General features: G+C 38.8%; 1 protein-coding gene across 8 annotated transcripts in view; it reads left to right on the top strand.

Annotated features, from left to right (window-relative positions):
- Nucleotides 1-201: 201 nt before the first annotated feature.
- The window catches only part of LOC116234837 (polycomb group RING finger protein 3), a 52,058-nt gene continuing 25,709 nt past the window's right edge, over nt 202-26,550 (top strand). For 2 of the 8 annotated variants that reach the window (XM_031602653.2, XM_090130591.1), the window contains exons 1-2: nt 260-356; nt 1,236-1,306. The gene's annotated coding sequence lies outside the window, so the exon portion shown is untranslated. Of the gene's footprint in view, nt 357-385; nt 715-1,235; nt 1,307-26,550 lie in introns of those variants that run through there. The other 6 variants (XM_031602652.2, XM_090130589.1, XM_090130593.1 and 3 more) reach the window with 4 other exon arrangements.

Here is a 26,550-nt window from a genome sequence, read left to right as displayed (position 1 = left end):
GGCTCCTCTCGGGCCGCGCTCGGCTATTTCCGCCTCTTTGTTTTAAACTCCGGGCCGAGCCTTTTAATTTTAAACACCTCCCCCACACACCGTTTTTTTTTTAATTTTTTTTTAATTATTTTTTTTTTTTTAATTTTTCATTTTCCGCGAGGGGGAAGGGGAAGAGGGGCCGGTATCCCGCTCCCCCCCCCCCCCACCCTTTCCCCGCTTGCCCTCCCCTCCTCTCGCCCTCCCTCTCCCCACGAAGGACGGGCAGGGCAGGGCGCCGGCGGCTCGCGGAGCGGCGGACCCCCCCGGCGGCCGGAGACCGCGCCCCTCCCCGCACACGGACACGGCGCCGCCCCCCACCCCGGCAGGTCAGTGGGGCCGGGGCCTGCAGCGTCCCCGGGGCGGGGGGCGGCCTGTGCGTGGGGTTCGTGCGGCCCGCGGGGGGGTGGGAAGGGGCGAGGGAGCGGCCCCGACGCCTCCGTGTGCGTGGGGGCTGCGCGTCAACTTTGTGTGCGCCGTCGCGGGGTGGGGTGGGGTGCGGTGGGGGAAGGAGGGGGAGCGTAGGGCTTGCGTATGGTTATATTGGAACTGTGTGCTGCCATCCCCGCGCAGCCCTTCCCGTAGGCTGGGGGCAGGCAGGCAGGCGTGGGGGAGCCTGAAGCCCCGAGAAACGGGAAATAAAGTCGTGCTGCCGGCGCTGGAGTGGCTGGACGCGCGTAGTCCGAGGTGTGTGGGTGTGCGCGATTCGCGTGGTCAGCTTGCGGTGGTTTTCTGCAAGTTTTGGCGACTTGGGTTGGTTCCTTCAAGACCCAAAGCGAGGGGTGTTCGTTCCTTCGGAGCGAACGTGCCCTGAGCGGAACGAGGCGCGGTGGGGGGCTGCTGCTACCGCAGCCTGGGTCTTCTTTTGCTGCTTCGCAGGTATTTTTGGAAGTATGGAAGTATCGCTGTATGCAGGCTTTGTGTCGAAGCAGCTTAGCCATTTCCTGCCTTCTGCAGGAAATAGATGTGTCTGAGGAGCCAGGACTGAGAAATTCCATTTCATTGTCCCTGTACGCTCTTGAACATCCAAGAAAAACAGCAAATACTTCCAGTATTTCTCCAGATTGCCTTTCACAGTTGCCTTCTGGAGTCTCAGCTAAGGTTGTGGGTGAAAAAATTTGCATTTTGAAACAGAGAAGGAGGGGGGGAGAAAAGTTGAGCTGCTTTTCAAACATAGGTTCATCTTAACTACTTCGTCTCATCCATAGATTGATCTTCTAATGTAAACTGATTCCCTCTCTGAAGCCTGCTAAATTGTTACAGGTCTTCTTGCTACCAGGTACTGTGGCTTTTTTTGTTGTTGTTTTGCTCTTTCTGAACTGTTGTTGCCATTTGGTAGGGCACGTGTGAACTTTACATTTATTTTATTTTATTTTTAGTGGCAGGTCAGATAGGAGTCTGTACTGTGAAGCTCACTGTGTGTGTGTTAATGGATGGTGTGCTGTTTACACAGCCCTTTGGTTGGTGACAAAATGAATAGAAATAGAAGCCTTGCACCCTTCCACTAGTTTTATTCAGCTTGGAGAAGAGAAGGCTCAGGAGAGACCTGATAGTGGCGTTCCAATACTGAAAGAGCTCTTAAGAGGAAAATCAACTTTTTGTACAAGCAGATTGTGATAGGAGAAAGGACGACAGCTTTAAACTAAAAGAGGGGAGATTCAGGTGTTAGGCAGAAACTGTTTACCCAGAGGGCAGTGAGGCCCTGGCACAGCTGCCCAGAGAAGCTGTGGTGCCCCATCCCTGGAGGTGCTCTAGGCTGGGTCGGATGGGGCCCTGGGCAGCTGAGCTGGTTGGGGAGCAGCCCTGCCCATGGCAGAGGACTTGGAAGTAGGTGATACTTGAGGTCCTTAGTAACCCGAACCATTCTATGATTCCTTCAATTTAAGTTGTTCTTACAGCTATCTTACGGTGTCTTTATGAGAATACAGAACTGATCAGAGTAGAACTGAAGGTACTCGGTGAGACCATGTGCCTAGTTAGGAAAACACCTGTCCCTTTTCTAAAGAGATGTGTAAGGATACTGCAGCTGGAAGCTTGGAAGGATGCAGCTTTCAAAGCATTATGTAAAATGTTATATGATGGAAATCTGTTTCAGTTCTGTATGTGGGTTTACGCAGCCAACCTGGTCTGGCGGCTCTAATGTCAGCATAGACAATGAACACAGAATGTTTTTAAAATGTTGTGTTAAAGCCAACTTGTATCAATGTAAGCATAATAACTTCTGCCATTCCAGGTATTGGTAATTACCACGCCTTGAAAGATTTCTGCTCTTAAAAGGCTGTGAAGTACCATCTCCTGAACTTGCTAGTATGGAATTGAATCATAAAATCATGGAATTGTTTGAGTTGTAAGGGATTAAAGGTCTAGTCCAACTCCCCTGCAATGAATACGGACACTTAAAGCTCAGTCAGGTGCTCAGAACCCCGTCCAGCCTGACCTCAAGTGTCACCAGAGGCAGGGGTCATATTTTGTGGCCCTCCTCTGGATACACTCCAACAGGTCCATGTCTCTCCTGTACTGAGGACTCCCTATCTGGATGCAGTACTCCAGGTGAGGCCTCACCAGCACAGAGCAGAGAGGCAGGATCACCTCCCTCACCCTTCTGACCACAGTGGTTTTGGTGCAGCCTATCATACGGTCGGCTTTCTGGGTTGTGAGGGCACATTGCTGGCTCACATCCAGCTTACCTCCACCAATATTCCCAAGTCTTCTGTAGTTGCTGCAGTTGCCCAGCCTACTCACACTAACTATGTAGAATCATTAAGGAAAGGTCACCTCTCAACTTTATATTTGAGACTTAGGTAAAGTTTTTATATTTGCTTCAACAGCTTCCACTTATTTATTTACTTTTTTTTCCCCCCCAAATGACTGTTTATCTAGATTAGCCTTTTTAGATTTTGTCTTTCGTATTGTTTTTTTTTTTTTTCTTACATCTGGGAGATCTCCCAAGACTGAAATAGTTCCAGAATAAAACACTGACTTGTCTGTAAGAAGTAGTGGAAGCACTTCCATTAAAGCTCTCTGGGCTAGATATAACTTGCAAAGTCGTTGTGAATGTAATGTTTTGAAAAGTATGCTTGTTGGTAGCATTTCACTTCTTAGCTACTGTCTTGAGTGACGTTGGCTTACAAATGTAAGGAAAATATAATGATATTCTTCATATGTATTAAACATTTTCTTTGTGATTTTGTTGTTTTGGAAATATTGTCTAGTTGACACACAATGGGAAGTGGAGGTACTAAATAAAAGCTTGTGCTGATAATGGTGCTTGAAGATGCAAAAGAATGTAGTCAGTAGTCTTGACTAGTTCAGTGATTTGAACATGGTTTTGTTTTGTTATTGCTAGTAAGGAGCATAATGATGTTTCAAACCACTCCAACCTGCTAGGTTAGGCACACTGTTGGGTTTAAAGAAAATGCAGAGAGAACTTAGTCAGGACAGCTTGACTGAAGTAAGTTAAAAGCCAGGAAGAAGCTGCCCGTGTCTGGGATCTTTTAATTATGCAAGACATCTTTTGAAGCTCTGTCTTGGAGTAAGTTTATAGTTTCATATTCTTCACACCTGCCTCTTTGAAAACACAAGTTTTGTGTATTAGACTGTAAGTTTAGTTGATACATGGAAGTAAGTGTAATAAAAAGGAGACAAAAGGATTATTCTGCATCAAAAGCAGTCCTTGTTGTTATGATACATAGCACTGCTTCATGTCTGAATGAAGATGTGCTGTAAACACTGGTTTGCTCTGTAATTTACTCTAAGTGGCCAAGAGAAAGATTGCTACTTTTCTCTGAATTAGATTCATGAATTAGTTTTACTGGATATAAGTGCTTCTATATTTGTATCAACAGACTGAAAACAAAATACACAGTGTGGTGAGACCATGTGAGATTGAAAGCCTTATTTGCTACTGAAAGTTTGATTGAAGTTTGTTTCTTCATAGACCTGGAAGTCTTGCAGTCATATTGCAGCATTGTAGGAAGGAATAAAACAGCAGTGGCATATGATCAATGATATTGTTTCTCCACTTTTTTTTTTTTTTTTAATCAGAACAAGTGCTTCAAAATTACGGTGTAGCACAGGTGATCCAAAAGTAGAGGGAGTGACAAACTGGTGAGCTCGAGTTACCTGTTCTTTGTGCTGAAAAGATGACTACTTAACATGTTAATGACTGCCTCTCATTCAAATAGCAGTTAGAAACTGACAGAGCTTGTGGGGGAAAGTGTGTAGGGGAGGTGTGTGTGTGTGTGTGTGTGCATCATCACTGTGCAAGCGAGACTGTAAGGAAGAAATAGGCAAGTGCAACTGGTTCTACCATTACTTTCCCCATCTCTTTAAAATGACAAGAAACAGATATCTTATTATCCCTGTAGACATGTATTTAGGCTATCATTATCAGATACCTACTTCATGTTCTGCCTTTGTGATTGACAGTAATTTAAAATTTTGTCTACGTTAAAAGGGCTTGTGTTTTGGTGGCCATAACCATCCATAATGTTTACAAGTGAGGATGGCCTTGCTTTTGGAATAGCATCATTTCATTTCTGTTTAAGGTGGGAAGCATTCTGTGTGCAATGATATGCTGTGCTGTACTTAATTAAGTAGAGGAAGGTTATATTTTCAGGTCACTGTGATGAATGTCATGTTATTTGCTGACTTGCAAGTGGTCATCAAGTTTTTCTGTTTTACTTAAGAACTCTTCACTCCGTGCATAATCGGACAGTCAGTGCATGATACTATATTCAGAAAATTATTATGTGATTATTACCACTTTACAGATAAAATGCAGATCTTGAGTGCTCAACTAAGAATGACATTATACTTCAGCAGGTCATCTCTGCTATGTTTTCCCATAATGTTCATAAAATGTAACCACAAAAATTGTTTACTGGTGAAAATATATGAGTATGACCAGTGCAGTGTTTGCAGATTTTTTTTTCTACTTTCTCATGTATCATTTTTTTTTTCTTTCCCTAGTTTGTCACCTGAAAGAGCAAACTGAAAGCTACAATACAGCAGACTGACTTCTAAATTCTTTACATATGGAGAATTGGCTCTTACGTTTCCTGGTGTACCTCAACTATCTGTTAATTTAAGTACCTAGACTGACATGATGACTGCTAGAGCTCAGTTGATTACTTACTTGAAGGACAATGCTAAATTTATTTTAACTTACTAGACAACTTGAAAAGTTTATTTTGTTCTACCAAATTTGTTAGTTGTGCTTAACAACGGCTATTAGCAAGCTTTATCTGAAGATTTTTTTATTTTTATTTTTTAAACACAGTGGCAAATTTGCTTCATTCAGAGTGGCTTTGCATGAAAATCATTTGGACACAGAGAAGTTGGAGGTCTAAGTTATGTTCTTTGGATTGAGATCATAACAGCCTGAGATCTTATCTAAATTCCCATATTTCTTATTACTCCCTTTGTGCTGTTCCAGATGTAATAATAACGGAATCAGGCTTACGATCTTTCTTCTTTGATCCTTGCAATAATTCTCTTTGCATCCCTGAGTTATTTCTTCCATTTTGTTTGCATGATCAGTTCTGACTGTGCTTATGAAAGCCACCCAGTTCCACAGTTAGCGACTCCAGTAGTCTTGTCTCACTGTACTGGTTGGTTGATTGTTTACAGACTTGCACATCTTTTCCTATGTACAGTTTTTTGAGCTTAGCTGACTCTCCTTCTCTGGTAAAATCAAGCATAATACTACCACTTGTTGAATGCTAGCTTAGAATTCCTTCCACAAGTGCACGTTGTTCTGGTTCTATGCAAAAGTTTGCATATGAGAAGTTGTTCTTTTTTGTTAGTGTGGAAACAGTATGGTCGGTAATTGTACTCCGTTAAATAAATGCACCAGGTTTAGAGATGAAAGTTTACTCTTCAGAAACAGTTGCATGAATGTATTTCATCTGTTAAGCGAATGACATAACTAAACCACCTTTTCCTGTAACAGTTTCCTAAGACTGACTGCAAAGCTGTCCTGTATCTTTAAACAATTTAAGCTTCATGATCATGCTTTTTGTATTTGATTGCATTAGATGAGAATTTAGACATACCTAGTTAAAACCTTGGTGAAAAAAAGGTCTTTCTGCTATGCTTATATACTATGCCTGTCCTGTTCTGACATTTTTTTTTTCTTCTGGAAAATCCATATATACATTTTTTTTTTCTTCCCAACCCTCTTTTCCTAATGAGTTTGGACCTGATAAAATGGCATTACTTTAATTTGAATCTGCACTTTTAAGGTTTAAATTTTATTGCTACAATCCACATCTATTCCTGCAGTGAAGTACCAAATCTAGCCTATTCAAAATACTGTTCCAATAACTTATTTTACCAAAAATTTGGATCTAACTATTGATCAGGAATAGTTTAACTGTAAGGCATTTTTTAAAAATAACATTTATCTTTGTTAAATATTCTTGGTGGCACCAAATCAAATATTTTGTATACATTCCAATCTATCTTGCCCTTCTAATCTTGTTCATTTTGTTCATATTTTTTCTTCACCAGTTAGAGTGCGGTAGGTGTCACTCCCAAGATCAGTTTATTCCATAATAATTTCACAGAAGGCTTAAGTTTTATATTCCTAAAATGCATTATTCAGGCATCTTATCTTGACCATTGTCCACAAGAAAATGACTGTATGTCCCTATAAGCTGATTTCTAAAGTAGTGTAAAAGGTGCCTGATCATATGAAAAGCTTCTGGATAGCTAGTGAAGCTAATTTTAGTTTACTTTCCTGCACTTCAGATTCTCTAATTTGACAGAAGTCACCAGAAGTCATCTTTGCCTACTGATCCACGTGGTGTTAAGTGATTCTTAGCACCTGGAGGTTTCATTCTTCGAATATCTTGAAACTGGTGGGTGTGGAAAGTTCTGTATTAGTTGCAGTCAGTTTTTTAATGTTATCTTTGAGGCACAAGCATAAATGCTGCCACCAGAAATTGTTTATTAGGAGTATGTTTCCTCTAATATGTAACAGTCAAATTCTGAAAGCGTTACTGTGGCCATGGGTTGTGTAGTTAAGACCTGAAAATGGCTTAAATTTAGAAGTGTCACAGATTCAGAGAGAATATTATTTTGTTTTGCTTTTGTGTTTTGAAAACAAATAAACAAAAACAAAAAACCCATAGCATTTTACCCTAGATTTTTTTTTTTTTTTTTTTTTAAACTGGAATTATTGCAGTGGGACCTAAGTAAGTATTTGGCCAAACTGTATTGTTATAAGCCATTCTGTAATTCAGTACGTAAATAGATTATGGTCTTTAAATGAAGTAGTTTTTGCAGTTTATGTCTGGGAAGCACAAGAAGACATTTTATACCAGTGTTCCATGTCCTCCTTCCATTTCTCCACAGAACGGTTCAAATGACTTGCCTAGTGGAGATAGACTTCTTAAATCACCACTCTGTTAGAGTCCTTATTCAACAGTCACAAACAGAAGTAGTATGAATTGAATTTTTGGAAGTGAATGGAAAGACTCATTGAGATTTGTCTTTAAGATGTAGAAATAAGAAGTATAAGCGTAAGTGTAAATACTTCAGATTCTTCTTCTGTAGCCACCGTTATTAGCTTATTTTCCCCCAGATTCCCTAGCCACGTACTGCTTCCCATGATGAGTAGCCTTTGAGTTAGTCATCTGTTATTACCATCTGCAGAGATTTGGCAGTTTTAACATGCAAACAGTGGGGGGGAGTCGGCTCTCTCCTCTCTTAGCTTTAGCGTAAAGTCAAAGCAATGCACTCATCTTTCCTCAGGAGTTACTTTTTCAAATGGCTGTAATGTACAAAGAGATCTGCATCTGGTGAATCCTGAGACAAAACCTGCTCAGCACTTACAGTGTAGGGATCTGTCGTGAGCACGCTGTGAAGCGGTGTCCCTTCTGTCCTTGTCAGCCCAGCTTTTAGTGTTATGTGTTTCCTATGAGGTATTTCATTAAATTGTGTTCTGAGGAATGGGAGGAGAGAATATCGGTGCAGGTGTCCTGTATTAAACAATTGAGGTGTATTTAATAACTTTAGTAAATTGTTTTGATCGTTCCGTATGCTGTAGTTCAGACTCCAAAAGTAAATCTTGGTGAAGTGCTGATAGGAGCCAAATGCAAGTCTGTAAGTATTGGTGGGATGTTGCAGTAGTTACCATGTTGCATTTAGATACTGTTTCTTCCATTTTTCTACTGTATAGGTCACATACTTGTCTTGTGTTTGAAACATACGGTAGGAAGCAATAATATGATATTAAAATAATTTTGCATTTAAAAGTTCCTGGAGGAGACTTGAGGAATACCTGGAATCTAATTATGATGGCACAGTGAGAACAGTGGTGTTTATTTATTTACTTGATAATATTCCTTGCATGAGATGTTCCTGGTACAGAACATTTTCACAGGGTATTTTCTTCCTGAACTGTTTGAATAGTATGTGTCAACATGTGGCTGTAGACTTCTGTTGATAAAGCCATCGCTCTGAATTTCTTTTACCCATCAATTCTGATAATTCTGAAAGTTAATGATATTTTTATGATGGATAGCTGACAGTTACTCATGTAGAATGAATAAAGGACTGATGTAAAAATGTGAGTCTGTCAGCTAAAACTTTTTACAGGTGCTTTCTTCTTAACTTGTTGCTGTTCAATCTGCTGTTGTGAACTGGAAAGGTTCTGCAGTATATGCACTGTTAAAGTCCACATGAAATGGTGCCGTGCTCCTGACAGCATAACAGCCATTCAGTGATTATTTGCTTTCATACTATTTTCCCACATGACTGTCTCTTTTACTATATTTACTATATATATTTATATATGTTTACTGTGTATATATATATATGTATATATACAGTCCAATTTATATATATATATATATGCTGATCTAGTTTTCTACTGATTTTTGTTTTTTTTTTTTATTAAGCCTGTTATTTTATTTCAGCTGGCTGTTTATGCTGTCTTTGTTGTGCTATCATATATACTTAAAGCCGCAAAGAGATAACCAATAGCTTCACAGCTAGGCATGTGTAAATTTCTTTTTTCACCAGCATTCATCACTTATGTGTGTAAGCTGGCATATGTGCCTTATTGTAAGGGATTCTGAGGAATTTTCTGCAGTGATCTCAGTGCAGAGCATATCTTAAATCATTGATGGACTAAAACTACCCTACCCTAGAACCTGCAGTGTACCAACACCGTGACAAGGTAAGGATGAACAACTTGTGGCTTGTTTTCTAACAAATTGGATTTAAGTATGTGATGCAATAACTATATGGAGCTGAGAAAGGAAATTTCAGGAGGTGGTTAATTCTTTTGCTAGCTGCAGTACGTGAAACTTACTTTAACTGCAACTAGTGCTGAGTAGGGTGTGATAAAGGAAATTTGTTTTATTTTATTTTATTTTTTTAGCCTGAGATTGGGCTAAGCTGTTGGTATTGGGCAATTTAGAAAACATTTTCATGACTACTCTGTTGAAGTGTAAATCTTAATGAGCATAAGTCAGGAAGGGAAATACTGGCTACCGTCTTTGGAGATCTTATATATGCCATTGAAGCATCTGGAGTGTAAGAACAGCCCTAGGGAGTTGTGGCTAACAGGAAGCTGGGGGATCTAGCCCTTATTCCACCTGCATTTTTCTGAAGTTTCCATTTGTTCTTCTGCTACTTTCAGCTTATATTGACAGGCTTAAGGCTGTCTTCATCACTGCGTTGTGCTAGTGCTCTGTACTAGCACAACACAGTAATTAAAATAAGCACCTAAATGATGTGTTAGGATTTTTTTGCCTCAAGGTGGCCTTCTCTAGCAAGGAGTGGGCACTAACTGCCAGTAATTTCTAAAACAGCAGAAAAGCAGCTGCCATATGAAACCAGTCTTCTGTGGAGACACTTTAATTTGTTGCTGTAATGACCTTCAGCTCTTCTGGCTACTCTTAAGCATTAGCTCACTGCATAGCAAAACTTTGCTGCTGTTATTCAAAACAAAACAAGATTCAGGGATTGGGTCATAGAAAAAAATCTGTTTTGTAAGTGTTGAATCCTCTTGTGCCACTGTTTTGCACTGGATTTTTCTGTAAGGACTATGTTTCTTAAACTGGTGTCACATTGCAGTGTTAGGGCTGACAGACAAGATGGTTGTAATGTGATGGTGTTGCTCTTTTCTGTAGTCTGTCTTTCAACATTTGTTGTTGTTGTTGTTGTTTTTAACAGAATTTGCAAAACTACCTGTTGATAATCTCTTTAACACCAAGCTTGGAATGAGTGAATGGTGGTTCATATGTTACATGAAATTCTCTTCGACTGTAACGCATTATTAGATTATGCAGTGAAAAAATGCCTTGACAGTTAACTTTTGGCAATCCTTGCTTGCTGCAAGATGGCCAGGAAAAATAAATGCAGAGCAGTTTGATAATTGCAGACATCCTTCTTTGTGAAATGTTATTTATTTGTGGAAAATAAAGCATGTTTTCAGACTGCTGGACCTTGACCCTCCTCTCCCCCTTCTCTCTCTCATGCAAAACAGTATACCTAACAGTATTCCTTCCTAATAAGGAAATGAAAATCATTGTGATGGCTTTAAGGGTAAAATTCTAATCACGAATGTAAGTTTTCAAGCACTGTTACTCTGCTTATAATGTGAGCTTCTTTGCATAGCAAGATTGAAGAATTTTTTTACTGTTGTGGAAAAAAAAAAAAGGATGTTGAAAGGGAAATTGAAAAAGGTGATTGTTTTCAATCCTTTCAATCCCCCAGAAAAAGGGGGGAAATAAGTAAAATTGCTAAGGTCTTTTATCAGACAGATACGAATGTTGACTTCTATGTCAAAAAGCAGTACTCACTTTACACAAATACATATATCTCTTTATGATTCTTTTAATTTGCTATCAAGCTGGTATAACTGCAATGATTCCATTAAGCCTGCCAAAAGCCTGAGGTACCTTTCCTTTGAGCAATGTGACCAATTCTCAGAACAAACAGTGTGGTATGTCCCCAACTCATGGCCAACTTATGAGGAGCAGGCAGATAAGATGAAATGTAGTTACAAATGTCTTGTGTGCTATGGTAAAAAACAAACAAACAAAAAAATCAACAAAAAAACCTTTAAAATGTCTGTGCTGTTTGCTACATATAGTGATGCACTGAATTGCTGAAAAGCTGTGAAGATGAAAATCTGTTAAAGCGGTTGGGCCAGAATATCAGCAACTCAGGATGCTTTTCATGTTCTCTTTAGTATTTTAATACAACTAAGCCAGTATTGTTAGCATGTCTAATAAGACAACAGCTGGTAAAACTAAAATTAGTGTAGGGACAGAATAGCACTGGACTAAATTTCTTGTGCACTTTGCATGAATGTAGGGATTTTTCTGTTCTTTATTGTTTATGCCATTTTGAGTGCAAAGATTAAAAACAAAACAGAAACAAAACAAAAAACCCCAAACCAAAACAACACAGTAAACCAGATTCCATTTCAGTCTTAAATGATCTCTTTTTCTCCTGGAGAGTAATTTTGTTTCCCTACCTCTTTTTTTTTCACAGAAATCATAGGGGTTGGAAGGGACCTCTGGAGATCATGAAATCCAAACCCTGGCTGGCTAAAGCAGGTTCCCTACAGTATGTTATGTAGGAAAGTGTCCAAGCAGGTTTTGATTATCTTCGGAGAAGGGAACTTCACAGCCTCTCTGAGCAGCCTGTTCCAGTGCTCTGTCACCCTCACAGTAAAGAAGTTTTTTCCCCATGTTCAGAAGGAACATCCTGTGTTCCAGTTTGTGCCCATTGCCTCTTGTCCTGTTACTGGACTCTGTTGAAAAGAGCCTGGCCCTGTCTACTTGACAGCTGTCCTTTAAATATGTGTAAGTACTGATAAGGTCCCCTCTCAGCCTTCTCTTCTCCAGGCTGAACAGTCCCAGGTCTCCCAGCCATTTCTCACACAGGAGATGCTCCAGGCCCCTCGCCCTCTATACAGCTCTCTACTGGATTCTCTCTAGAAGTTTCCTGTTTTTCTTTAACTGGGGAGCCCAGAACTTGTCACAGTACTACAGATGTAAACTCACCAGGGCAGAGCAGAGAGGAGGATCGCCTCCCTCAGCCTGCTGGCCACACTCTTCTTAATGCACCAGCCTTACTATTTCTTTCCTAATTCCTTCAACTGTTTGTTCTCCTACTACAAATATATGTGCTTTTATCACTCAAGTGCCAGTCTTTGGTTTAGGTACTGTTTATGTGGTAGGCTGTTCTCAGTAAGTCTGACTGCAGCTTCACAGGACAGCTGCAGGGTGGGAGTTCAGCTGAGCACTCTGGCTCTGCCCCAGCTGTGCATCCATTTCTGCTCTCCTGGGGATGGCAGGCACTTGCTTATTTTCTTTGCTCTCTACTGGGTAGATAGCCTGCAGACTTCTTTGCCCTGCCATGGGATAGAACATTTTTAGGAGGAAAGCATCATTGCATCTGAATTGAAGAAGACTGAATTGATTACTTCAGATATTGTGCCCTACTCTTCCTGCTTATTGAAAATAATCAAGCCTTTTGCAGGTAAAACACTTTGAATAACAAAACTTATGTTATGCTGGTAGGCAGCCGTGTTACTGCACAGCTGCTTGATCTCTTTCCCCTACTTAGCAAGGTGGGTGGAAATGAGATAAAGGGGAAAAAAGTGAGTTTTTTAGTTTTGCTGCTTAATGAAAAGAAAGTAAAATCCATACAGAACTAAAAGGAGAAAAGTTATTCTCTACTTCCTATCAGCAGATGATGCCCAGCCACCTATCCTGTGAGCCATGGCCTCATGCATGTAGCAGATGTTTGGGAAAACACATCTTCATAGAGGGCATTGCAGCTCCTTCTTCTCTCGTTGCTGAGCATGGCATCACACAGGATGAGGTGTCCCTCTGGTCACTTTATCAGCTGTTGTACCTGTGTTCCCACTGTTCCTGGCCTGCTGGTCTGGAGACACCTGGAGGGCTGAGTGCTGTGCCACACTGCCTGCTGCTCTTGCTTCAAGCACAGGTACTGTGTGGGCTGCTGGAGAAAAGGTAACTCCAGCCCAGCTGGACCCAGTACAGAAGGTTGTCTTGACTTGTGCCATCAGTGTTAGCAAGGAGAAGTAAAATTGTAGTGATGTTTTTTTTTATCATTTGATTAAGTTTTCTGCACATCAGGGTTTCAAGGCAAATACTTATGTCTTGGCATAGTTTTGGACAAAGTCAGTTCTTCAGTGTGGCTCAGTTTGTGCTGAAACCATTGTTTTCTTATTTTTTTCTTGTTTCTTTTTCTTTCTTTCTTTTTTTTTTTTTTTTTTTTTTCAAGAAAGGGGCAGAGAGCAGGGATGCAGGAGGTCAGAACTGAATGACTGTAGGCTGTTGTCTGATTCCTCAGTCAGGCTAGTGGAACTCAGGAAGCAGTCTGCTATAGACTTAAGCACAAGTGCTTTGGCTAGTGTGCTGGAAATAAAAAACTAATAAGGACTTGTCTGGAAAACCGGTGTTACTCAGGCTTTGAAGTGTCCTAAGTGGTGTCAGTGTCACAGCTTTTCCTCCCCTTTTCTTCCGCTGCTGTACTTAAGGTCTTACAGCACTGAGAAGTAGTTACAACAGTTTCCTGTGAGACTTTGAATATGGTCACGGGAAAAAAAAAAATTCTCTGTTTGCATCAACATCTATTAAAAATAAATGTGGTGTATGCTTTGCATTATAATGCCCGAATTCCCTGCTATTTATACTCCCTGTACTTTGTATCTTCTAAACATAAAGTACCTGCAGAACACTGACTGCTGTGAAATTAACAGCAGTATCAGAATTTGGTACAGTGCCTAAAACAAAAAAGACTTTCATGTTAAGAATAGACTCAATTTAAGTAGTGAAGACTCATTCCTGACTGTCATTCTTCAGTTCATGATATGTTGCAGTGCAAACTTGTTTATACTGAACAAAATGAAATGTTCTCAGAGATAATGAGTGGAGATCGCTTAAGTACTTGAAAAACATTCCACAACAGCAAAGTAAAGTAGTAAATTTTAGATGATGAATGCAGCCCTTTGCAGCGTGTGTTGACAGAGAAATAAATACAAGCTATTGGGATGAACTTCGGAGGCTATGAGTTCTTTTTCTCACTGACAGTGACTGACAAGTGTACTTAAACTGTTAATGGGATGATGTATTACTGAAACAGTTGTATGTCACTGTGTTAAGAAAGAAAGCTTTTAGTAACACGTTATTCTGTATTTTTAACAAGGAGAAATCTTTCTGTCCTTGAAGGTGACATGCACAGTCCTCTGTTGCTTTTGTTCTATTGCAGCAGCTGCAAGTCCCACCTTAGATGGTCCTGAATTTCTGCACTTACTGCCTTGATATCTTTCACTCTAACAACTGTATTTCTTTTGGGTCTTAAGTTAATAAACTTGGGTATTTTTTATTTTTTAAAAAGATGAAGCATCTTTCCAAAACTGATGTTTCAAGACTTGAAGTTAAGAATTACCTTGTTAAATACTGAAAGATAAAGAAGGCTGACTCGATGTTGGTGGAAAGGAAGTAGCTTTTCTGCTCTGTTGGTTAAAATTCAGCTGTATAATTTCATGTCAAGGAAATAATGTGTTTTCTGCACATGAAGTCAAACATGAGAGTCGTTTTAATATATGCAGTCACTTGGAAGGTCAGGAGTGTGTCTGCATTAAGTAATCTGCAGCAGTAAGCATTCAAAGGAGAGTCAGTAACTATAAAATGGATGCTACAATTTACTTCTGAAAGAGGTGAATGAGAGCAGAGCACGTTTGTCTATATATCGAGTATCTACTTGTATGTAAGTTACTACGTGTACAGATGAATCCAGGAAAAACACAGAAATACCTGCCATCCATCTTAGTAATCTAGGGACAATTCTAGTAACATTACTCATCTTCATAGCAGCTCAAAGATGATTGTTAGACAGATCAGTGAAGCTGAAAGTTTTGATAAATGAAATTGTTTAGACAAAAGGCATGAATATATAATTTTATCACGTTCTTCCAAATCTTTGTTTGGATTACTTAATGGTTAAGTGCTGTAATCTAGGTTTTATTAAATAACATGAGAACATTAAAAAGAAAAATGGTTGCTTATAAAATGTTTATTTAGTTAAATTGCAGTACCTTCCTATTTCACACCTGCTAGTAACTTCTTGTCACAGATTTCATCCTAAAAGATTGAGTCAAGGACTGAAAACCTGGATTCCTAAAGGCCTTTTACTGAATATCAAATGGAATTTTTTTCAGTTCCTCTATGAAGGAACTTTGTCCTCTCCTTCTTAAAAACAGGCAATATTTGCATGAGATTGGCACACTTGTTTCTAGTAGAGCATGATAACTGCTTTGGATAAAAGGCTTAAAAATACGTTTTTGGGTTACCCAGCAATTACTAACTAGTGATAAACCCTTTCTTTGTCTTTGTTAATAAGTGGTTGGTTTCAGTATTTTAGAAACACACACAACATTACATATAAACTGGATATTTCACTGATACCTAGAATTAAGACCTTTCTACAAAGTAAGTTAAGTTAAGGCTATAAAGAGAAGGAGAAAGGGCAAAATTTTTAAACAATCATCAAAACATAATGTGGTTTGGCTTTTTTTTTTTGGGGGGGGGGGGGGGTTAATGACATGGTCCATTAAGCTTCTTCTGGCTTCACCGTGATGGACTTCTCAAGTTCCTTTCAAGCCTTTATTAGCTCCCACATATAGAGGGAGTTACAGGGCAATCCATGAAAATGCAGCATCAATTCAAGTGACAGCTAAAGATGTTGGTGTTGTAAGTTACTCATTTGTTCTGAAGAGGGCACAATATGAAGATTAAAATCTGTTTCAACTGTGGTTAAGTCATAAATTGCTTTCTCCCATATGCATGGATTTAAAACGTTACAAAAAAGTGATATGTGTTCAGGTGCTCTCTTGTACAGTCTGACTGAAGTTTTTGCTTTGGATCCATGAGATCTGAATGGAAATGAAGTGCCTTTTCAATTGTTTTTGGATCTAAATTTTCAACAAGGTTGTAGTGGTATTCATTAATAAAAGCAAGCTAGTTCCTGACATAATGCTGTGGTTTTTATAGTATTTTTACAGTCTTTAAGGACTTTGATATTTTAAGGCCTCTTCCAAGTTTTATAAGAGATTCTAATGGGCATTGATCAGAAATGACCTTGTACCCTTAGCACTAAATAAAGGAAAAAGCAGAACATAAAGAAGAATTTGTATGTAATTAAGGCAGTGATTCTTTGTCAGAAATGTAAAATTGGTTAGGTAGAATCAAATCTAGCCAGTCAGTGGTTCTTGTACAGAACCAGAAAGGCTGGAAAAGACTTCTAAGATCATCCAGTCCAACTTGGGACGTTGCCCGGTGTTACTGTGGCCAAAGTGTAGGACTCGGCACTTGGTCTTGTTAAACTTCATTCCACTGGCTTCAGCACAGCTATCCAGCCTATCCAGATCACTCTGTAGGGCCTTACTACCCTCAGCAGGATCGACAGTTCCTCCGAAGTTGGTGTCATCTGCAAACTTATTGAGGGTGCCCTCAATCCCCTTGGCTACGTCATCAGTATAGATATTAAGCAGGACTAGCCCCAGTACTGGTTCTTGGGGAACACCATTAGTGACCAATTGCCAAAGGAAAATCACACTTTTCACTGTGCACTACAGACTCTTCCCTTGAGTGCCCCAACTCTCTTTTAACCTTCCCATGAATAAATGGATTTCACCATCCAGCAGAACATTCTATACAGGCTCATGAGTCACTTTCAATGTGTCCCAAAGCCCTGAAGCAACACCATCTACTGTGGAAGGTGCTGTTTTAGGGAGATTCCATTAAGAACTTTGAACAATGTAATTACGAAGTTCTGGAGTTCTGTAGTCAAGAAAGCTAGATATAACAGATCAGGCTAAATATGTTCTTCAAAAGTAGCAGCTTTCAGAAGTTTTTTCTTGCAAGAAAATGTATGGAAGATTGACTTTGTAAGGTTGTAATCGATAAAAAGATGTTCTAAACAAAAGTTTAACTAAAGTTCACTGTAATCATATGCTTCAGTAATCTGCATGAAAGGCTAGTGCATATGCAGACTTCAACAATAAACCATGTATTCAGGCTAGCAAGTCTATCTGATTTAAAAAAAAAAAAATTCTCAAAAGTTAAAAGTAATTTTGATATTGTGGAGCTTTTGAGACATTAAAGCACCTCCTCTAATGGGATTATGTCACTTCTTCAGGTTATCTAGTACCAAATGAAGTCTCTGCTTATGCTGCAGCTGCTCAGAGATGCTTGCTGTTAGTATTTGCATACTTTTACAACTCTCAAAAGCAGTGAAAGCAGTATTGTGGAAGTGGTTTATTGTGGAGAGGAAGGTACTGGCTAAGATAAAATGTAAGCCTGTTGTTTCTGTGATGGTCAGGTATCACTGCATTATCTGTTAACCAATGAGTGCAGAAATTACAAATGATGCTTACATTTCCTATTTTTACTTAATAGTGGTTGTTTTTTGTCGGAGATAGAACTGAATCAACTGGGGTATGTCAAAAGAAGACAGAAAATTCGTAGGTAAGAACTGCAACCTAGCTTTCTCTGAATGGGCTTAACATTACTGCAGTAGATTGCAACATAGCTTAAGTACCACATCTCTAATCTCAGTACAGTTCAGTGTGAGCACAACAGAAATGAGTGCAAGACACCACTCTCTGAAAGAGTTCTGACATTTCCAAAGCCTCCTTGTCTTGCTTTTTCTCTCCCCTAGTCTTTCTGTAGCTGAATCTTATTCTGCCCGTTGTATCACTTGTTTCAGGGTCAAAAGTAATTGGGAAGGGTGGAGTTGGAGGTGAGAAGATGCTGTTTTCCTTTAGCAGCTGGTGCTACAAGAAAAGGAAAACCTACAGTTTTAATGCTGTTGCGTAGGCCAGCTCATATGCTTTTAGCCTGCAAGTCTCCAGAGGCACTGCTGTTCAGTGCAGAGCTTTTTGCAAAGCCATTTTTCCTGCTATGTCTGAAGAATGTCAGTAGAGGATTTGGAAGTTCTGACCCCTGTGGTGGGACCTCCTAATGTCCAGTGTGAGCAGGAAATGTTTACTAACTTTGCCTTGCCTTAAATCACAGAAATTCACAAAATGTCTCAGTATTTTTGTGGTAGTGTTTTATGTGTTCACAGGCTGGCTTTATAATAGTAGGGCACATGACAATGATGCAGTTTAGGAACACTGATTGTAGTGTGTTGCTTTTGAAATGGCTATAATATTTGAAAAATTTGTGTCCTAATACACCTCAAGAAAAGACTAAAAACAGCAGTCATTTTTAACCACTCTGTCCTCTTAGAATTGGATTCATCTTTTGTTTTGTACATTTTTGGTCAATTACATGAATGCATGATTTTTGTTACTGTTGTTTCTTCCTATGAGTGCTCTTGACAGTGGTCAGCTCTTTTTACTTTTTTACTTAGTACACTTTTATAATTTTTTTTCTTGTTTTGTAATATGGAAGTAGTTTCTAAGGATTGTAGCAATGATTTGTGAGTACTGACTTTCAAGATAATGCATCCTTATACAAGGAGATCGTTGCAATCTGTAAGCTCACTGTAAATACACTTAAGGTAGCTTCTGAAAAGAAACTTAAAATTCATATTAAAAAAAGAAAATAATTCATCATGCATACTTTTTCATTCATGATCATGTTTTATTTCTGATAGGAGATACCTGCCATCTGTTGACACTTGAGAAACCTCTTCTTGCTCAATTATAAGAATATGATTCCTTCCATAATTACATTTGCCTACATGTCTTTGAATGTAATACATATTTATCTGTTTTCTGATTGTAAAAAGAGTTAAGGTAGTGGGAAGACTGAGGGAGGACAGATACACGGTATGACACTGGGGCTGGCAGTTGTGATGGGAGGTAGGAAGGAGAAAGGTAGACCGAGTTGCACTTACTGTGTGTATATATATTTTCTGTACTTAAAAATCTGCCTTTCTCTTACTTTTTACTTCTTGTATATAAGTATTATATACTTATTGTTCCTCTTCCTAAACAGATTCCTTTAAAATGCTGTCTTTGATTTAATATTGATTCTTTATCCATATTCATTTGAGGCTATTTTCAATCCTCGTTGTAGATAAGAAGACTTTAGTCTTGTATCTTATCACGCTGTTTGCTTTCACCTTCAGAGCTAAAGTAATTCAATGCTAAAATCTTCCACTGGCTTTTATAGGAGCAGAGTACTTAATTTCTGTGCTCTTTCAAATTACCATTTGTACAGTTTAAGTGTTCTTTCATTCTCTTTCTCTCCCTTCATATGCATGCATCAACATAGACGAATATGTGTACATATATGTGTACACCTGCAAGAATGTTCTGTAGGGTGCTTCATAAAGAAAGATTTAAAGATGCTGAAATGAAATTGAATGTGAATACTATTCTTCTGCAATAATAACATTTTTATAGCATTTAATATGTTGTGAATTTTCTAAAAATGTTAATTACTACAGCAGTTCTGATGTGGTATTTGTTCCTTTTTCCTTTGTATAAAATGAAATGAAAAATGCATTACTGAAGTTTGTGTCAAAGGATACGGGATTCAGTTACAAGTCTTTAACTTGTCTTCAGCAGTATTGCTATTTCTTCTACCTTACTTGAATTCCTTTTTTTTTTCCCCCATGTTGTGTGATTTAACAGTACAGCGCAAGGCAGAAAGTTAGACTGTCATCTCTGTTATGTTGACAACTTATACCAGGGTGTAACTTATTTTGCGTAATCAAAAGCAAATATTTTATGGTAAAGTAAGAAACAGCTTCATCTCTGATTGTAACATGAAGTCTGATAAGTGTGCCAGGTGAATAGGTAGCTTCAGTTCTATGTCCTGATTATTATTTTTCTACATCTCAAACATTTGTTTTACTTTCTACATGTAATTTACTTGCAGTGGGGCCTGGGCAAGTAGTGGATAAACCACAGGGCTGTGCTGCCATCCAGAGGGACCTGGGCAGGCTAGTGAAGAACCAAGCAGAGTTCAACAAGGGGAAATGGTGAAGTCTTGCATCAAGATAAATCCCAGGCACCAGACCTGACTGGAAGGCAACTATGCAGAAAAGTGCCCGGGGGGTCTTGGTGGACACCAAAGTAAACATGATGCAGCACAGTGACCTTGAATGCATCTGAAGGGTGTAAGTCAGGTGGGTGAGGCCAGGTTCCTTTTAGCGGTGTTCAGCAACAGGGCAAGCATCAGTAGACACATATGATGTTCCATCTGAATATGAGAAAAATCTTCTTTACTCTGACGGTGACAGAGCACTGGATCAGGCTGCCCAGAGGGGCTGTGGAGTCTTCCTCTCTGGAGATGCTCAGAACCTCCCTGGATGTTTTCCTGTGCGTTCCTGTAGGGAACCTGCTTTAGCAGGAGGATGGACTTAATCTCCAGAGGTCTCTTTCAACACCTGTGATTATCTGATTCTTTGAGACAAATGTATAAAAAGCAAATGTGTTTCACTGTAGGGTGTACACATCTTAGCCATCTGTGTGCAACTATTAGTAATGGTGCAACTACACCCCAGGTAGTTTCCCTTTACCCTGTTAGTCAGGTCTCCTTAGAAAAGACCAAAGTATATTCTGTTCTCAAGTCTCTATAGTAGATCAAAGAAGTGAATAAAACATAGACTCTAGAAGATACTTTCCAGAAAATGATGTGGTTATCTTTCCCCCCCCTTTTTTAATAATTATCTAATAGCTTACATTAGCATGAGCGTATCATGGTATTTTAGAAAATTTAAATCATGATTCTTTCAAGCAAGTTATCTAAAGCTCATATTTATACTTCGGTTTTTGTGGTCATCTGCTACTCTCTGATTCTTCTTTATATCTTAATTGTTTAAAATTAAGAGTAATGTGAAATGATTAATGAATAGTAAGAATTTCTGACTTAAAAATGTGTTTAGAATAAAACCTACCACTATAATACTGAGAGTAATTTTGAAGATCAGCTTGTGCTTATTCCACAGAGGCAGTTTTACCTCTGAAATATTCAGGCATAGCTTGTTGTGATTGCAGGAAGTTAAAGGAAAAACATTTCACCCATCACTTATGGAAACAAGACAACAGATGAAAGAAAAAAAAAAAATCAGCAGCAAACAAGATCTCTAAATGATAGACTCGCGTAACCAGTTTAAAACTGGGCTCATTTTCTTCCCTCTTCTTATAGAGCTACTTGTGTTTATACATTAATTGAAAATTTCTGGATATCTGTCTTGAAGGGGCTTTTGCTTGCTGACTACAAAATAAGTTTTATTGTTGTTGTTTTTTGCTGGTTCTTCATAAGAACTATTATTTCAGTGCTAGTAGGCTAACGGTTTTGGTTCCGTTGTAGTTGTTCTTCTTTTTCTGCTGTTTTTTACTTAATTATATGACTGGCTTTGTGAATGTCTTCTGTACAGAAAGTATTTTGAAACTGTATTTCTGACACAAACATCAGATAATATTAGATTCTGGGAAGAAATCAGGAACTTGCCTGCAACATAGAAAATTACACCTTCTAAGGAAGGTTTCTGATTGATTAGGGAACAATGAAATGTCTCAAAAATTAAACCCCTAAACCTCTGATGTACTGAAATATGTAAAAGCAAAACTAAATACTGACACTTGATTTTGCTGAGAAAGCTAGCACAATAGCTTTCTGGTCTTTTTGTGAAATTCTTAAAATATAGCTTTATATCTTGCAAGTGAAACTAATTTAAGCCTCTGTTTTAAAGTAGTGATTCTGGAGGAATGGAGATCTGATTGTAATTGGTTTCAAAATGAAATTGTAGAGACCTTTGTGTTAGTTGAAGAAGTCAAGCTGTCAACGTAGTTGTGGGCAGGCAAGTCACGTATGCATCACAAACACATGGGTTGAGGTTGGAAGGGACTTCTGAAGGTCATCTAGTCTGACCAGATCTGGTACCAGATCTGAAAATTAGTGGTCCTGACTGCAGCAGAGGGGTTGGAACTTGATGATCCTTGGGGTGTCTTCCAACCCGAACCATTCTCTGATTCTGTAATTCATTGACCTGCCTCGTTCCAGTGGAGTCAGGACAGATTGCACGGGAACACATCCAGGGAGGTTTTGACTCTCTCTAGAGAGGAAGTGACCACAGTCTCCGGGCAGCTTACTTCAACTTCTCTGTCACCCTCACAGCAGAAAAGCTTTTCTTAAAGCTTATTCCTTAAAAGAATCATAGAGACTATGGATTATCTAATAATTAAGTGCCTGGTGATATGTAATTGGAATCATTAGCTGGTTAAAGTTTGTTTTTCTTCTCATTTCTGAACTGCAGCTCAGGTGTATGCATAGTTGCCACAACTTTACTTTGGTTTAGCATTTATACTCTTCATAAACAGCTGTAAGAGACCTAAGGAGGAAGAAGTATTTCATACTGCTGAGTGGAATGCCTTGTAATGATAGGTCTTGTGTGGAGAAAATACTGCTTGTGAAGAATCCTTGGCCACCTAGGAAATAACTTACTGGAAGAAGATCAGTACTCAGTGACGGTCTGTCCTGTGTTCTGCACCCTCAGTTTCAGTAATACCCTTTTAGAACAGCATTACTTTGCTTCTGTGAACATATTTAATGAGATTTGTTAGGTTGCATGGTATGGCTCATGTCAAGTGGCATTCTTTGGGGAAGCATTGTAACGATGGATTATAGAATCATTTAAAACCATTCTCTAGGATCAATTACATATGAATTTTTGTAGTGTGGTAGCAGCATAGCAGCAGGGCAGATACTCAGAAAAGTGAAGCAAATAGCATCCAATTCTTGCAGGCCATTTTTATCTTTGAGATGCTGAAAAGCATATAGTCCAGTTTCTAATGGAACTCAAGACTCTTGACCTGTCAGGTAGCTTACGTTTGTCCTCAGCAAGTTGCTCAGCATAAAACTGCATACTTCATTTGTGCTCAGTGGTTATTTATTTTGGGAAAGCAGAAACAACAGATCTGTAAGGCGGGGGGAGCTTTTACTTGCTTGTTTTATTTTAGGCATGTCCAACCAGTGGCCTGGCACGGCTCACACTGCCGCTTGCCCTGCATCATCATGGCAGTAACTCTTCCCCTCCACATGGCCTGGCCCAGCCCCTGGATGTGGGGAGAGCACAGAACTCTGCTTCTTGCACCCCTTGTACCCACTCAGTCACACTGAAACCTGTGTGTGTTACTTGTGACGTGCGCTTGTGCTGTTTGCTGAGTAAAACACAGTGATTGCCGTACTTCAGACTGCATATGGGCATCACAGAAGAAAACAGAACCCTCACAAAAGAAGAGTCGTGGATGAAGGAAGAGTGTTCAAGGAAAAATGGACAGATGGGTACTACTTTGTCAAGACAATAATATGGTACTATGCTTAATTTGCAAGGAAATTGTGTCAGTTTTCAAAGATTAGAGTTTACATTATATGCAGAAACATGCTGCCAAATGCAATGTGTATCAAGGAATGTTTCATAAAGACAAAATAGCAGAACTGAAAAAAGTCTGTCATCTTAGTGATATCTTTTTTAAAACTCTAAAATATTCTGTTTTTAAAAACTAGTTATGTGGTAGCAAATCTAATTGCAAAAAAATAAAAAACATTAACTGATGGTGACTTTATTAAGCAATGAATGGAAAGCATGGCAAATATAATGTGTCCTGATTAAAAAAAAAAACAAAAAAAACCCATATTTTTCTAAAATCAGTTTGTGTCACCAGACGGTAGCCAGGTGAGCTGAAGAAATGGGAACATCTGTTGAAAGAAATTTGGAGACTAAAGCTGCTAATTTCAAAATTTTTTGCTTTGGTAATAGATGAAAGTACTGACGCTGCAGATATGGCTCAACTTGCCATTTTCATTAGAGATAATAAAGAAAATGGCTTCTTTGGTGCCATTAAAAGCCACAATAAATAGCTTGATTTGTATGAAGCAGTAAAAAAATATGCTAAAGTGATTTTCTTCAACCTTTGTCAACATGTCTGGTATAGCTAATGATGGTGCCCCAGTGATGGCTGGGAAAAAAGGACTTACAAAATTAATAGAAGAAGATGCAATTGCCACTGACAACTCACATTTGATGAAATATCACTGTGTCATACATCATGAAAATTTATGTGTGAAAGCCTTAAAAATGGATAATGTCATGCAAATCATCATCAAAGCTGTGAATTTTGTAAAATCCAGTGGGTTGAATCATCGCCAATTCCAGGAGTTCCTTAAAAATACGGATGTTGATTATGCAGACACCCATTTACTTTTTTGAAGGAAGGTGGCTAAGTCAGGATAAAATACTAAAAAAAGTCATGATATGCAAATTGAAATCAAGTCCTTTTTGGAGTCAAAATGGAAACTTGTGCCAAAAATGGCTCACAGGTTTAGCATTTTTGGTGGGTTTGACTGCCCATTGAAATGTGCTAAACGTATGTCTTCACGGTGAAAATCAGCTTAATCTGTGCTGTGTTTCAAAGCATGATAGTGTTTGAAATAAAACTTGAATTATAGCAAGCTCAAGTTACAGCAAATAATTTCATACATGAATTAGCTAAACATGGTCCTGTGAAGAGCAAAAAATGTGCAGCCCTGTTTTGTAATTTGATAAAGGGGTTTGAGAATAGGTTTCGGGATTTCCAGAGTCATAAATATTTTTGGTGTATTTGTGACTCCATTTTCAGGTGACATAAATACATTACCTTTGATTTTCCAAATTGAATGTATAGGGTTGCAATCAGATGTTCAACTCAAAAATTTGGTCGTGTCTCTTTACAGGACTTTCATAAAAGAAAAATATCCCATGCTTCACAGTCATGCCTTAATAACATCATCACTTTTTTGGCAGTACATACATTTTTGAACGATTATTGTCAAGGATAAAGTAGAGAAAGAGCAATATTTCATTAAAGATCTGATGAAGGCCTTGAGAGCTCACTAGGAACCGTGGCTACTTCAGTTGAACCAGGCACGGTGCGGACCAGGCAAGCTGAAAGGTTGGGCACTGGTGTTTTATATCCTCAGTGCTGAAGCTAGCAGCAGGTGGACCTGCTCTACGAAGTTAGGGAACCAGTGCCATCTGCTGGTGCTGATGCATTTCTTAAAAGAGGAAAAATGACTTGCCAGGAGACGTGAGGAATTTCTGGCATTATACTAAAAGGAGTGCTTGTACGCATTTGTTACTTTAACATTTAATTATGTGGATAAACTAAGTAATAAAAAAGCTTCTTATCATGTTTATCAGAAGTTGGCTTGCTAAAGCAGATGCGAGCATTGGGCCTGCTTAAGAAAAACATTTGTTTCTGGTAGGTTCTTTTATTAAATAGTGCTTGGCAAATACAACACAAAGAATTTTGTTTACGTCTACAATATTTTATAACTCAGTTTTGAAGAATCTTTTCTACTATCTATGCATTTTTACTAAACTCAGAACCTTCTCACTTCCACTATATCTGCGGATATAGTGGCAGATAAATTGTTTGACATTAAATACTCAATAATAATAAAACTTGAAAACAGTTGAAGCAAATGACTGATATCTGAAGCGAAGACATCTACAAATGCTCTGTTTACTCTGTTTACCAAGGAATGGAATGTCCTTCCATTCCTTGAAGAAAGGTGTCCTGCACCTGAAGTTGTTTACCTGAGGTAATAACCCTGTTACTCTCCAGAGCTCTGTACAGGCTTTTACAATAGCTCTTTGGTCATGCCTGTTCTCCTGCAATAAATGTCTGACTCATAAAATATCTTGTCCTGTGATGGAAACGTTTGTAGAAGTGAAGATGATTAATATTAAACTGGTGTTTTGTCTTCTAAAATTTAAGTGATACTCTTAGAAATAATCTTAGAAAATATCTTTTGTGTGCGTACTGTATTTCATCCTCATGCAGTTTCTAACAAAGCTACTGCAGACTTAAATTTGGAACATTTCTTTACTAAGTTCTGGGTCTGCACAAAGTTCCTTCAATTTAATATTTTGTTCTTACAGCTGTGACTTTCACTTTAATGCCACAGTCCTTGTAACTGAGGTATACCTGCCATTGTTTTCTTTCTGCTTCCAGTGCTATATAACCTTAATGCCTTTCAGTAATTATTCTGCAAAATTAGTAACATCTGCTGTGTACAGCTGCTTCTCGCCAAGCTCTCCACTGTGAGCTCTGTTTTTTCTGCTTTTTAATGAAGTAACATTATGCTATATTTCAGCAGAAGAAAAACAAAATGCTTATGCTTTAAATAGAGTGATGCTGTAATGACTTGTGAATCCTTCAGGCATTCACTTCAGTTTGTAGCTGGTCAAAGCAACTACCTGTTTTGCCTTAAGTGCTGAGTGATATAAAAGAGAATTACGGTTAGATAAACTGTCAAGTTATCAAGAATAGCAGTAGCAGTTTGAAGAAACCTTTAAATAAAACCTTTCTGGAGTAGTAGTGCTCTGTTCTAACACGTTGGTGTCCAGGATCAGCAGATGAGTCTGCCTTCCCAGTTCTCAATGAGTATCTCTAAATGTATGGATGTTCTCTGTATTAAGCATTTGTAGTGCATCACTGTCATTGTGCTACCAGCATCGGAA

This window comes from Phasianus colchicus, chromosome Z, assembly GCF_987193195.1.
Source record: "Phasianus colchicus chromosome Z, bPhaCol1.hap1.1, whole genome shotgun sequence".
NCBI lineage: Eukaryota > Metazoa > Chordata > Aves > Galliformes > Phasianidae > Phasianus > Phasianus colchicus.
This window is presented reverse-complemented; position numbering and strand designations above follow the sequence as displayed.